The sequence below is a fragment of the Podarcis tiliguerta genome (assembly GCF_965153285.1).
Source record: "Podarcis tiliguerta genome assembly, chromosome: 4".
NCBI classification, from domain to species: Eukaryota; Metazoa; Chordata; class Lepidosauria; order Squamata; family Lacertidae; genus Podarcis; species Podarcis tiliguerta.
The window spans coordinates 100748687-100761191 of NC_139537.1; the positions used below are offsets into that span (position 1 = coordinate 100748687).

The window sequence follows — 12505 nt, forward strand, 5'->3', positions numbered from 1 at the left end:
CTCTCTTTAAATTTTATTCCCTGGGTAATTTTTGAACAGAGGCAAGAATTACTTGCAAGGCAGACTCATTATTATTTGCATAGTACAGACTTTCATTTAGTTAAGAATGCACATTTTTATTACAATTCCCTTGAAAAATCAACAGTTTAGGTTGAGGGATAGAACGATCTCATGAAAGTCCTAGTAGCTTGGTTAAAGCAAACTTTCTAACAAATCACACACACAAAGGAAAGCACAGAGTTTACAGAATTCTGCTTACTAATGGCTATCCTGTATACCATATCCGATCCTAAAGGACAATGAACTCTATGCTGCTTTAAAAGCCTGAGCCTGTTCTTTGCTCTGCAGAAGCAGTTCTGGCCGCAGTGCAACTTCTTTTAGCAGCAGCTTCAAAAAAGAAGGCTCTTCTTCTGTGTTCTTGTGACTGCCACCAAAGTAGCAGCAGCAGCAGCAGCAGGCCTGTGGAGAAGCCTTGAAAGAAAACCCCAAGGCACTTGGGGGGGGGGTGAGGATGCTTGTAACTCCTAAGCTTGAGGGGAAGCCGTTGAATACCGGTACCAGCTAGTGACTGTGGTAAACTTCTGTCAATCTGGTGTGGGCCATGTGATTTAAGAAGCCATTATCACACCATGTGGCCTGAGTCAACCTGTTTTTTCTAGATATGGGCAAATTTTCCCCAACTGACATGGGCCCCACTGAGAAATAAGTTGAGCTTCTTCCTTCTCCCCAACAACAAAAATGAGGAAATAGATCAACTTATTCCCTTCTTCCCAGCTCCTATGTACCCACAAGCCACTCCTTTTCTCAGCTTCCACACAGTGGGGGCTGGTCCATTAGGGTGAATGGGGCACTGCCCCACAAATCTCAGCCAGCCACCCCACCTGCCTGCCTTCTTTCTTACAGTGAGTCCGGGGGGGGGGGCATGTGTGACGGTTGGCTTTCTCCTCCTCCGTCCCAGTGTTGCCCTTTGGGCACTCCACAGGGAAGAGACGGAGGTGGCCTCCCTGACGTCTCCTCTACCAGGCCCAAGGGGCACCAGCTGCCGCCATGCTCCCATGCCTTTTACCAGGCTTCTGGTGGGTCAGAATGACAGGGAAGGAGAGGTGTTTGTGTTCCACTGCCCCTCTCCAATGTCAAGCCATGACAAGGGAAAGAGAAAGGACTCCCCTTTACCTTATGGGGTGCCTGCTATAGTGGTGCTTCATAGCAGTGTGCCAAGATCTCAGCAGCCTCTGGATTCTATTCTAAGATGATGTTTCCATCACCTATGCTGATTAGTAGTCATGGTTGCAAGAACAAGATCCAGATTCCACCTCTATGGGATCAGCTGGCACAGAATCAGGAAATTCTTTTGGAGCTGCTAAGAGTCCTGAAGTACAAAAGTAGAGCAACTTGTAGTTGCTGTAACAAGAGTGGGTGAGTAAGAGCTAAAGAATACACATACCAAGTAAAATAGAGACAGGTATCTCCCCCAAATAATTTTTCCACTTTATTAAGAATTACATTTTAAATGGGGGGTGGGGGCTGAGGCTGCAACAGATTCACAGGAGCCTTCTGGTCAGTGGCGTAGCATGGGTTGTCAGCACCCGGGGCAAGGCAAGTAATTTGCGCCCCTAACCCGTGGATTTGCACCCCCTAACCTGTGGATTTGCGCCCCCTAACCCTGACCCCCAGATGTTGCGCCCGGTGCAGCCAGCCCCCCCTGCACCCCTCACGCTACGCCACTGCTTCTGGTCCCACCCCTCCACCCCCCGCTGCCTTGTCTCCAAGTCTTGGAAAGCTTTGCATGTAGCAAGGCAAAGAGCACAGAGAGCGGGGGGGGGGGGCTTCCCCAATGGAGTTTAATATTGTTTGGATGGGAGCAGACTTAGTGGGAAGTGGGAGGCACAGATCAACAGTTCTGGCAGCTGCTTTACTGGGGCCAGTCTTGCTGTAGATTTCTCCATGTTGACTTGCAGCTCAAAGCTCTGACCCCATCTAGGAGATTTAAATACTTTAAACCCTTTAAGCCCTTGGTGGCTACATGATGCCTGACCTAATATCTAAATTCCGCACACCTGTTTCAGAAGTCACTGTTTGCATGGTGTGGGAGATGCTAGATCACCTGTAAGAGCAGCGGACAGGGGCAGCACCATTCATTATTGGGGCGCCCCTTCTGGCAGGCCCCAGCCTTCAGGGAGTGCACAAGGGGTTCCTCCCATATCCTGCCAATACTGATCATTAAAGCACAAACAGTGAGTCAAAACCATAAAGCAAACCAAAAACCCTGACAAATCCCAAAGGGTTTAACCTTTTAGGATGTGCCAATGAGCCAGGAGGAATAATTGTACAAATGGATACAAAAATATTCTGGTATGGATTTCCCCTGCAGTCCCTCATTCCTGGGCTATGGGAATGGGAGACTTAGGCCTATTCCCAACTCAGCTCAGCTTGCAGCTGAGCAGCCCAGCAAAAGTTGCACTGGGAGGGTGGTGTTGTTGTTGTTTAGTCATTTAGTCGTGTCCGACTCTTCGTTTGATCTTCTTGCAGTCCATGGGACTCTCAAGAGTCTCCCCCAGCACCATAATTCAAAAGCATTTATTGGCAGGGATACTGAAGTGGCTTGCCGGTTCCTCCTCCAGGTGGATCACGTTTGGTCAAAACTCTCCACTATGACCTGTTCATAGCTTCTCTGAGTTATTCAAGCCCCTTCGCACAGCAAGGCAGTGATCCATGAAGGGGCACTGGGAGGGTAGTACACATCAAATTCCATTTTGTTTCTCCTCTGTCTGGTTCCAGTTGGCTTGGCTGGCAGCAGCCCTGTTCCTGAATAAAGTTTTAATTAGGTTACATTGGCATAATTTACTCCAGGGTATATTTTTCTTGATTCCTGAAGTTTGAATTGATCTGCCTGTCTAGGTCCAACCCATTGTTTGTATGTATAATGCTCATTAATTTTTTTGCTTTTAAAATAGAAACCAGAAGCTGCCCAAAACTTACCAGCAATAGCCCAACAACCTTCAATATGCATTTTAAAAACTGAGCTTATCATACATGATTTTCAATGCTGTTTATTTGCCATGAAGTTGTCCTACCACCTCAGGAATGCACTCTTGAATACTCTCCACCCTCCAACAACAAAATATCACCTTCATTTGTGAATGGCTCATCTGATATGTTCTGGACTGAACCATATCTGACATGATCTGTCAAAACATGGTAGACAAACAAGTAAGATTGTACCAGCAATTGGTCTCCGATTACAATAGTGGGAATTCCATCTATGGGCTTGCTGCTACCAAAATGAGTTCGGGAAAAGGACAGAAGCCACTCTCTGCTGTCAGAGGAGACAACAAGTTGTAAATTGGAAAAATATTATTGGCTGGGTTGTTTGTCCCCCAGCTGCAAAAGCCACATTTTTATTTCTAAGCACAAGGTGAAGGAACATAACTGGTAGAGCGGGGGGGGGGGGGGGGGTTTAAGATAATAAGCAAAGCAACTGTTCCATGGCCCAATCACAAGTGAGGCTGTCATTTGATCATAACCTGGATAGTTTTCTGTTTGTTTGTTTGATTGTTTGTTTGTTTGTTTGAAAAAAAAAGAGAATAGATAAAACATGCATTTAAAAGTGGCATTGTGGATATCTGCATTTTTGAGCATGAACCAAGCAACCAATTGTGGTGTTGGGAGCAGGAGAAAAAAAACATGAGGATATGTGCAGAAAGAATAATGATGATATAAATGTTTGGGAAAGAAGGCAAAAAGGATGGAGGAGTAATGGGGTGAAGTCTATGATACTGGAAATATACAGGATATCCACAGTATGAATATGATGCATCAGCTTGAAAGAGACACTCTCTTGCTTCAAATACCAAAAGGCAAGGAGGATCTTTGGAAGAAATGCAAGTATACCTCTGCTGTGTCCCCCCCCCCCCCCACCTCCTGGTACAATGTTTATTTACAAAAACACCAAGCCAAGCTCTTAATAGAAAAAAGAAAGAAGAATTAAAAAATAATATAATGATAAAACTTAAGGAAGGTAACTGTTCTAAAGGGACATATTATATATTTGTGCATGTGAGAGGTAGAAGTTTTCAACAAATAGTTAAAAAAATTAAATAGTTTTCAAGTTTGTGATGTTCTACTACGGAATGTTTCTAAATTTACTACTTGTATATGCCTGGATGTATATATGTGTGTGTTTAAGCAGGGACTGGAAAACAACAGATATATAAATAACCATGGATTTTTGTGTCCATACAGTTCATTCAGCTTCTCAAAAGCAGTGGCTAATGTATAGCAAAGTGGCTTCTTCTTCTTCTTGCTGGCATTTCATCCAACTTTTCTTTCATTTACAAGCCTCTAATTCTTGGCACATGTTACTATTAGTAAGTATCTGGTATTGAGCTTTACTTATCTGTAGCACTTAAATGATATATTGCACTTCATTTAGCATATAAATGATACACTAATTAGAAAACAGATTTCACAAGGTGGAATACTCCCTTTAAAATGCCTGTTCTTTCTTTCTCTACCATATACAGATCAGGGTATGACTATGAATATGGCTGCTCTGTGTTAGATCTCTACATTCCAAATTAGAATTTGAGGAAACAAAGCAGAGTTTTAGATACATGGTACCTTTAGACACTGGATTCCTCCCCTCTGTTTGCTCTATCTATAGCATCTAGGTTCAGACAGCTTGTTATCAGAAAAGGGAAGAAATCCCATCCTTGAGCTTCAAGCCCGCATCAGGATCACATGAATTTTCTCTCAGCCAAATGTTATAAAATATTTAAGCACAATTGATATCTTTCCCTACAGAACGCCTTCAAACAGGATTTGCCATCTGATCTCACTGAACTTACAACCACTTTCGTTCTCTATCCATGAAAAATATGCATCACTTTACATTATGTGGCTTTACTTAATTCATTTAGATTTTAATCTCATCTGAATTTGAGGGACTGGAATAGACACAATGCTTCAAAAAAACAGGTCAATGTTATATAAGAGAAGAAAATATTCACTATGATGTGAAATGCCACAGACTGCAAAGACTTCCACTTTGTGCTCCCCTGGGCCACGGAGAGATAGCTAAACAAGAAAATCTTATAGCATTCACCTAAAATGATTGCCTAGACGTGATCGCTCCTACACTCACTCTCTGGCCATGGGGAGTCCAGGGCTGGATCTACACTGATCTGTAAAACTGCTGTAAAAAATATGTAATATAGCTCTCAATGCAATTTCTCATTGCCGATGGATTGCTGCTCTACACCACCCTCTGGTGTCACATTTTTATAATGCATTTTTAATGTTATAACTGACCAGTGTAGATTCTACCCAGGAGGCTCCTTGGTTTCCAGAGAAGCTCTGGTCAATGAAGTAAGCTGACCATGGTGTCCTTCTGGAACTGCTCAGATGGAGGCCACAGATAATGGTGCCTCCATTGCAACCTGTAAGTCCATTTCCAGAAGGTGGTGCTACTAATATTCCTTTACTAATTTGCACTCTGTGTCATGGACTGGCTGGATACAGAGGAGCGGGGGGGGGGGGGCACCGGCTCGGGAGCCCTCAAGGGAAGAAGGATCAGAGCTGTTTTGATGTCTTTGAATAAAGACTTAACTTCACTGAGTCCTGACACCAGCCCTCCCTCCCCAAGGAGCCCAAGGAGCTCAGTTCCATGGTCACTGGGTGACCTTGGGACAGTCAGTGCCTCTCAGCCTTCCCTACCTCACAGGGTTGTTGTGGGGAATAACTAGGGAGAGGGACAACCATGTACATCACTTTGAGCTCTTGGGAGAAAACGTGGGATATTAATGTCATTATTATTACTACTACTTTTATATAAAGAAAAGGTAGATAAAAGTCATATCATATAAATCTGAAAAAGTTTGGGGTGTCTCACTAATTTTGACTCTTTACTTTCCATGAAAATCCAACATTTTGCTAAGATTGCTTGAGGGAACATAGAAAAAACTTAGTGATAAAAAGAAAAGAAAAAGAAAATTAGAGGTGCTCAGATGGCCCATGCACACTGGTCCCTGCCCCAAATACATTCCTGACATGCATTTATGTTCACGCACTTGATATCCCACACTTTGACCTCATTTGTACATGGTTTACCTTGCTTGATCTCTCAGCACCTTTTTCCTGTACTTGATTGATGGCTGGCACCGGATTTTGTGAACCGACTTTTGAATTATTTTTGTTTGTGGGACACTTTGCACCATCATGCTTGCAACAGTCACACTTGCAATAAGCTACTGTTTTCTACAGCAAACACTTAGAGTGCAACACCTTTCCCTGAAGAGGAAGCACGCATGTGCCAAGGATCCCTGGGCAATAAAGGCTCTTGTGTGCAGCTGCACTATTGGGACTTGGCTGGGGCTGTTGTTTGCAGCTATGCCTGAATCCAGGCATAGAGAGTATGGAGGTGGAAGACATGGGAGGCCAGAGCTGGAAATACAGTAAGTGCTGCTCATTATGAAGAACCTTAGAAGGAGCCAGTGGAGGCTTGTCATTAGGCAAAAAGGCTGCAGCAGCCTCCCACTCCAAACTCCCTCTTCCCCCTTCATCCCACCAATTTCTAACAACAGCATACAAGCTATTGTGGTTATGTTATATCTATTTATACCCCACCCTTTTCCCTGAAAGGACTCAGGGCAGTTTACAGTTAAAATAGGTGCAACTATTAAACTCTTTTTCTCCCTCCAGTCCATAGCTGTCAACTTACAGATTTGAAAATAAAGGACCAGCAGCCTTGAAAATAAGGGACCTGCAGCCAAAATAAGGGACCTGCAGCCTCACCTGTTCCAGGCACTCCAGTCTTCCTGTACTCCTGCAGTCTGGTCAAACTCATGCTGGTCGCTTCGAGAACACTGTCCAACCAACTTTGTAACCAGAGGTTCAACTGAATAGAATCTGAATCACATGCACCACAAGGCCTATGCAGCCTCAGCTTAAGATGGCTCCCCGCCTGGCTTTGCACTGCAAAGTTTGCAGCAGCACGTGCAACAAAATGGCGTCCAGTATTCAAAACCCCCCTCAGCTTGCATTAACTAGCCACACACAAGGCATGCAAGCTCCACCCCCCAGTCGTTCTTAGACTTCTTATTGGGTGAGCAACACAGCTAAGCAACACAGTTGGAGCCTCCCTCCTCCCTGGCCGGCAGGGAGGGAGGGATAGGAGCTGCTTCCTTTGAAATTTAAGGGACATCATTTAAGGGACATCCATCAATAAGGGACAGCAGCGGGACATGGCACTGGAATAAGGGGTTGTCCCTTCAAATAAGGGACACTTGACAGCTATGCTCCAGTCTATTAAAACCATATAAATAATTACAATAAAAACAGCACAACATTTAAAAATCAGTTCCCCAAAGGCTGTTGGAACAAAAAAGTATTTACCTGCCAGCAGAAGGACAAGGGGGAGCCAGACTGACTTCTCTAAGGAGGGAGCTCCAGTCTAGAAGCAGCTACCAAGAAGGCCCTCTCCTGCGTTCATGTGGTCATTGGAACTGCTAAGGAACCAGCAATAAGCAAGTGGTTACTGCCAATCAATTGATAATTAATGAATTGCCAATTAATTATCAATTGCCCACTGATTATCAAAATATAGAAATCAATAACTGATTGCCAATGGCCAATGAATTAATCATGAATTGCAAATTAATCATAGCAACCTATCAATCAGCAGTTGATTGATAGGGCTATAATTCATCAAATGAGTTAAAATTAAAACTCCCACAGCTAATGAATTAATCGGGAGAGGGGTGTTTATGAAACGATATCAAAATGGATTGTGTAATGAAGTAATAGGGGGTGCCAATCAAATGTGTAATGAATTAATCGGGGTGCTAATCAAATGTGCAATGAGGGTGACAAATAATCAATTGTGTTAAAATTAATTATACAACGGGTTACTGGAATGGAGGATATGGAGGATGTACTGATAAAACAATTGATTAAAATTTTATTGCCCAATAAGAGTGGAACCCCCCCCCCCCCATCACCTGAAAGTGGCCCATTCAACATGTCTGAAAAGGCATATTCTGGCAAACTGCGCGAAGGCCTGGCTCACAGACACCACAGGCAGCATCATATTTGGGAAATACTGCGGAAAACCACAATGACTGTTTGCTCTGATTCAGCGGTAAAGATTAGGTTTTCCTGGGGAAAGCAGAGGAGCAGTAAATAAATAGCCAGCACTCAGACATGGACCAGGAAAGCGTGGACCTGTGTCTCGAAAGTGCAAGGCAAAAGGTAAGTGTGGATGGATGTTTATATTACAGCAAAGGTAAAGTTTAATATAACCATTACTAGCATTAACATTTCATTAATGTAACATTAAGGATTTCAGTATAGAGGAGCAATGTAGCACATAAAAACCTCTGTGTTTGCTACAAACAGTACATTTCCGAGCACAATTCAAAGTACTGGTGCTGACTTTTAAAGCCCTAAACTTTTCAGCAGGGGGCCAGTCCACTGTCCCTCAGACCTGGACTATATTTTGAAGGGGGGGAAATGAACAAATTCCTGTGCCCCACAAATAACCCAGAGATGCATTGTAAATAAAAGCACACATTCTACTCTTGTAAAAACATGCTGATTCTGTCCACGGGCCAGATTGAGAAGGCGATTGGGCCGCATCTGGCCCCTGGGTCTTAGGTTGCCTACCCATGCCCTAAATGGCTTCAGCCCTGTATACCTGAAGGAGCAGCTCCACCCCCACCATTCAGCCCGGACACTGAGGTCCAGCTCCGAGGACCTTCTGGCGGTTGCCTCACTGTGAGACGTGAAGTTACAGGAAACCAGGCAAAGGGCCTTTTCGGTAGTGGCGCCTTAACCCTGTGGAAAGCCCTCCTGTCAGATGACTAGGAGATAAACAACTATCTGACTTTCAGAAGATATCTGAAGGCAACCAAAAGCAGGGAAAGTATTAAGCAACAAACCAGAAGAAGAAGTTGAGGGAAGTTGTAGTGGGATTTGGGTTTATATCTGAGATGATGTTGTTGTGATAAAGATATAAATGTAAAAATCAATAAAAACTATTTTTTATTTTAAAAAAGGAGATATCTGAAGGCAGCCCTGTTTAGGGAAGCTTTTTAATGTTTAATGCTTTATTATGTTTTTACATATATATGTTGGAAGCCGCCCAGAGTGGCTGGGGCAATCCAGTAAGATGGGCAAGGTACAAACAATTTATTTATTTATTATTGTTATTGCTATTATTTTATTTGCATGGGCAAAGGTATAAAAATGCAGAGGGCAAAACTAATCCTTGTATATGGCATTTATTGACATGACTAAGGCCTTCGACACTGTAAATCGTAATGCCCTGTGGACTGTCCTTATGAAAATTGGCTGCCCAGGAAAAATTGTGAACATTTTCCAGTTCCTCCGTGTTAATATGACAGCAACAATCACAGATAACAATGGCTCTCAAAATGAACCATTCACGGTGGGATCAGGTGTTAAACAGAGTTGTGTTATAGCCCCAACTCTATTTATTATTTTCATTGCCATTATCCTACACTTTGTCGAAGGGAAACTCCCACTGGAGTAGAAATCATATATCGAACAGATGGAAAGCTGTTCAATCTGAGCAGGCTGAAAGCAAAGAGTAAGATTACTGTAACTTCCTCCATAGAGCTTCAGTATGCTGATCACAATGTAGTGTGTGCACGCTCAGAGGATGACCTCCAAACAATCCTAAATATCTTTGCAGAAGCTTACGAAAAGCTTGGCCTATTGCTCAACATCCCAAAAACCAAAGTGCTGCACCAACAAGCAGAAAACAACCCCTCTACAGCACCACAAATCCAACTCAATGGTGTAACGTTGGAAAGCCAATCACTTCTCCTACCTGGGCAGTTATCTTTCCACAAGGGCCAACATTGATGCCAAAATCCAGCATCGCCTGAGCTCTGTGAGTGCAGCTTTCTCCCGATTGAAGTGCAGAGTGTCGGACATTCATAGGGAAACCAAAATGCTTGTTTACAAAGCTATTGTACAGTGGAACCTCGACTTACGTATGGCTCTACTTACGTACGATTCCAGTTACAACCTGCAGTAGGTGCTTTGACTTATGAACTTTCCTTTAGATACAGGTGAAACTCGGAAAATTAGAATATCGTGGAAAAGTTAATTTTTTTCAGTAATTCAACTTAAAAGGTGAAACTAATATATGAGATAGACTCATGACATACAAAGCGAGATATGTCAAGCCTTTATTTGTTATAATTGTGATGATTATGGGGTACAGCTGATAAAAACTCCAAATTAACAATCTCAGAAAATTAGAATATTGTGAAAAGGTGCAGTAGCTATTCAATCCATAACACCTACAATGGGTTCCTGAGCCTTTAAATGGTCTCTCAGTCTGGTTCAGTAGGAAGCACAATCATGGGGAAGGCTGCTGACCTGACAGTTGTGCCGAAAGCCATCATTGAGACCCTCCGTAAGGAAGGAAAGCCTCAAACGGTAATTGCAGAAGAAGTTGGATGTTTCCAAAGTGCTGTATCGAAATGGAAAGTTATGCGGAAGAGGAAAGTGTGGCAGAAAAAGGTGCACAAGCAGCAGGGATGACCGCAGCCTGGAGAGGATTGTCAGGAAAAGACCATTCAAACGTATTGGGGACTTTCACAAGGAGTGGACTGAGGCTGGAGTCAGTGCATCAAGAGCCACCACACACAGACGGCTCCTGGAGATGGGCTTCAAATGTCGTATTCCTCTTGTCAAGCCGCTCCTGAACAAGAAACAACGTCAGAAGAATCTTGCCTGGGCTAAAGGGGGGGGGGGGGGGAGAACTAGTCTGTTGCTCAGTCCTCCCAAGTCCTCTTTCTGATGAGAGCAACTTTTGCATCTCATTTGGAAACCAAGGACTCAGAATCTGAGGAAGAATGGGGAGGCACACAATGCCAGATGCTTGAAGTCCAGTGTGAAGTTTCCAGTGCCAGATGCTTGAAGTCCAGTGTGAAGTGTTGATTTGGGGAGCCATGCCATTAGCTGGTGTTGGTCCACTCTGCTTCATTAAGTCCAGGGTCTACCAGGAGATTTTGGAGCACTTCATGCTTCCTTCTGCAGACGAGCTTTATAGGGATGCTGATTTCATTTTCCAGCAGGACTTTGGCACCTGCCTACACTGCCAAAAGTACCAAAACCTGGTTCAATGGACATGGGATTACTGTGCTTGATTGGCCAGCAAACCTGCCTGACCTGAACCCCATAGAGAATCTATGGGGCATTGCCAAGAGAAAGATGAGAGACATGAGACAGAGCAATGCAGAAGAGCTGAAGGCTGCTATTGAAGCTTCCTGGTCTTCCATAACCCCTCAGCAGTGCCACAGGCTGATAGCATCCATGCCACGCCGCATTGAGGCAGTAATTGATGCAAAAGGGGTCCAAACCAAGTACTGAGTACATATGCATGCTTCTACTTCTCAGAGGTCCAATATTGCTCTATTTGCAATCCTTGTTTTGCTGATTTCATTTAATATTTTAATTTTCTGATATTGTTAATTTGGGGTTTTTATCAGCTGCACCCCGTAATCATCACAATTATAACAAATAAAGGCTTGATATATCTCACTTTGCATGTCATGAGGCTATCTCATATATTAGTTTCACCTTTTAAGTTGAATTACTGAAATAAATGAACTTTTCCATGATGTTCTAATTTTCTGAGTTTCACAGAGGCCTTGCCAGCAGCCCGGAGCTCGCCTGGCTGGCTGTGGGGCAGTGCTGGGGCCTCCATCACCAGGGAGAAGCCTCCGGTTTGCTGGAGCTCACCCCACTGGCTGCAGAGAAGCGCTGAGCCCTCTGCTGCTGGGGAGAGGACCCCCATCCCACCCCCGAAGCTGTGGAAGAGGTGCCGCCTGCAGGAGGCACAGCATGGTGCACTGCAGCCCCAAACCCCACCGAGGAACCAACCTGAGGAAGTCCAGAGAAGAACCTGGCCTGGCAAGAAAAAAAAGTGACCCTGGCCGAAGTGAATCAGCTCTTTACCGACCCTTGCCCCACCCCCAGCTTGTAGCCAGGTAAGCCCACTCACCCTCAATGCATGTAAGAAAAAAATATTTTCATCTACAATACTGTCTTATTTATTTTATAGTACATTGATTGTTGCCTTCATTTTATGGATCTATGGTCCATAAGTCCGTTGTCTTGTTAAGACAATAAAATCCATATTAAATTGCTGTTTTAGGGGGTGTTTTTCAACGTCTAGAATGGATCAATTCACTTTTCCATTACTTTCTATGGAAAAGTGTGCATCTCCTTATGTACGTTTCTAGTTATGACCAGACATCTGGAATGGATTATGGTTGTAAGTAAAGGCTCCACTGTACTGCTAACCTTACTGTATTTCTGTGGAATGTGGACCACTTATAAACGCCATTTCCAACTCCTCGAAAGATTCCATCAAGGGTGTCTCTCAATTTTTTTTACTTATCACTTGGGAAGACAGGTGAACTAATGCCAATGTACTAGAAGAAGCAAAGATCACCAGCATTGAAGCAAT

General features: G+C 43.7%; 1 long non-coding RNA gene across 1 annotated transcript; it reads right to left on the reverse strand.

The window, feature by feature from the left end:
• Positions 1 to 648: 648 nt before the first annotated feature.
• LOC310675433 lies at positions 649 to 12093 on the reverse strand. Its single transcript, XR_014510149.1, has 3 exons — positions 11917 to 12093; positions 7393 to 7505; positions 649 to 1401 (listed from the first exon to the last, which is right to left on the reverse strand). It is a non-coding gene; the product is annotated as an uncharacterized lncRNA (long non-coding RNA).
• Positions 12094 to 12505: the final 412 nt, after the last annotated feature.